The following is a 2,740-nucleotide window of genomic DNA, read 5'->3' as shown; positions in this document are numbered from 1 at the left end:
GAGGCAGAGGGCCTGGTGATCAGGCCTTCAGGGATGTCTGGCGACATCGTGGACTGAACAGGGCCAGCGATGGACGTGCTGCTAGAGGAGTTGGGTTCGGTCCTAGAGATCTCAGTAGTCATATCAGTGGGTACTTTGGAAAGTACGGCGATTATCTCTGTGGCTGAGCTGTTCTGCTGGACAGTGCTGGTGTTCCTCAGTTCAGGAGTCAGAGAGGATGTGGAGTCTAGCTCAAACATTGTAGTTTCTAAAGAGTGAGGCATTGATGTGGAAACACTGGTCTCCGTACGGGTGGAAGGAGTAAGCATTGGAGACGTGACATTGGATGGCTCTGAGTCAGCTGGGGCAGAGGAATGTGCTTCATGCCCAGAATTTATATTGGCCCCGTGGGTCCCAGCTTTGTTTTTGGAGGTATGAATTTCATCTGTACCTGTGGAGGCTTCAGTTGTGGACAGTATCTCCTTGGTCGTGCTGATCTCACTTGAAGGTGAACTGGACACAGGTTCCACATTTGTACCCAATGTGTCTTTGGTCTTCCCCAGACCACGAGTGAGAAGTGAGGTCTCAGGGGTAGGAGAGGAGGGGCTCCTCCCTGGTAATGTGGTTGGCTCAGGAGAGGGTGTTGTCATGGCAGGTGCAGTCACTGGGGAGGATGGAGAGCCAGTTTCTTTCACAGAGGCAGGGCTTGGCCAAGACGCATCCTCAGGACCTCTGCTGCTGAGAGTGGTCATCTCTGGTTGCATAAAACTCTGAGTCACAGTCGAGTGAATTTCCGCCCCTGTGGTATTAGTTGTAGCGCCCAAGGTAAGTGGGTCATGTGAAGTAGCCTCAATGGGACCTGTTTGGGTGGTCATGGTCACTTCTGCAGATTCTGTCGTCACAGGAGAGGCAGAGGGCCTGGTGATCAGGCCTTCAGGGATGTCTGGCGACATCGTGGACTGAACAGGGCCAGCGATGGACGTGCTGCTAGAGGAGTTGGGTTCGGTCCTAGAGATCTCAGTAGTCATATCAGTGGGTACTTTGGAAAGTACGGCGATTATCTCTGTGGCTGAGCTGTTCTGCTGGACGGTGCTTGTGTTCCTCAGTTCAGGAGTCAGAGAGGATATGGAGTCTAGCTCAAACACTGTAGTTTCTAAAGAGTTAGGCACTGATGTGCTAACACGGGTGTCCCTAGAGTTGGAAGGAATAAGCTTTGGAAACGTGACATTGGATGGCTCCGAGTCAGCTGGGGCAGACGAATGTGTTTCATGTCCAGAGCTTTCGTTGGCCCCATTGATCCCACCTGTGTTTTTGGAGGGCTGAATTGCATCTGTACCTGTGGAGGCTTCAGAGGTGGACAGTATCTCAATGGTGGTGCTCATCTCAGTTGAAGGTGAACTGGGCACAGGTTCCACACTTGTACCCAATGTGTCTCTGGTTTTCCACAGACCACGGGTGAGAAGTGAGGTCACAGGAGTAGGAGAGGAGGGGCTTCTCCTTAGTAATTTGCGTGGCTCATGGGAGGGTGTTGTCATGGCAGGTACAATCACTGGGGAAGATGGAGAGCCAGTCTCTATCACAGAGGCAGGGCTTGGCCAAGACACATCCTCGGGACCTCTGCTGCTGAGAGTGGTCATCTCTGGTTGCATAAAACTCTGAGTCACAGTCGAGTGGATCTCTGCCCCTGAGGTGTTGGATGTAGTATCCAAGGTAAGTGGGTCCTGTGATGTCGGCTCAATGGGACCTGTTTGGGTGGTCATGGTGACTTCTGCAGATTCTGTTGGCACAGGAGAGGCAGAGGGCCCGGTGATGATGCCTGCAGGAATGTCTGGCGACAGCGTGTACTGAACAGGGCCAGGGATGGACGTGCTGCTGGGGGAGATTGATTCGGTCCTAGAGTTCTCAATAGTCATTGTATCAGTGGGTACTTTGGAAGGGACGGCGATTTTCTCTGTGGCTGTGCTGTTCTGCTGGACGGTGCTGGGCTTCCTCAGTGGAGGAGTCAGAGAGGATGTGGAGTGTATCTCAAACATTGTAGTTTCTAAAGAGTGAGGCATTGATGTAGAAACACTGGTGTCCCTAGAGGGGGAAGGAGTAACCATTGGGGACGTGACATTCGATGGCTGTGATTCAGCTGGGGCAGAGGAATGTGCTTCATGTCCAGAAATTGTGTTGGCCCGGTGGGTCCCAGCTGTGTTTTTGGAGGGCTGAATTGCATCTGTACCTGTGGAGGCTTCAGAGGTGGACAGTATCTCAATGGTGGTGCTCATCTCACTTGAAGGTGAACTGGACACAGGTTCCACACTTGTACCCAATGTGTCTTTGGTCTTCCCCAGACCACGAGTGAGCAGTGAGGTCACAGGGGTAGGAGAGGAGGGGCTCCTCCCTGGTAAGGTGGATGGCTCAGGGGAAGATGTTGTCATGGCAGGTACAATTACTGGGGAGGTTGGAGAGCCAGTTTCTTTCACAGAGGCAGGGCTTGTCCAAGACACATATTCGGGACCTCTGCTGCTGAGAGTGGTCATCTCTGAGTGTGTAGAACTCTGAGTCACAGTCGAATGAGTCCCTGCCCCAGAGACCTTGGTCAATATGTCCAAGGTAAGTGTGTCCTGTGATGTAACCCCTGGGGGACCTGTTTGGGTAGTGATGGTCATTCCTGAAGATTCTGTCATGAACATGGATATAGAGGGGCTGGTTCTGCTTTCTGTAAGTGTGTTTGGAGAAGTTTTGAAGTGAGCAAGGCTTGGGATAGATTTCCTGC

Source organism: Grampus griseus (assembly GCF_964374135.1).
Source record: "Grampus griseus genome assembly, chromosome: 3".
Taxonomy (NCBI): domain Eukaryota; kingdom Metazoa; phylum Chordata; class Mammalia; order Artiodactyla; family Delphinidae; genus Grampus; species Grampus griseus.
The sequence above is the reverse complement of the archived record's forward strand: the minus strand, read 5'-3'. Positions refer to the sequence as shown.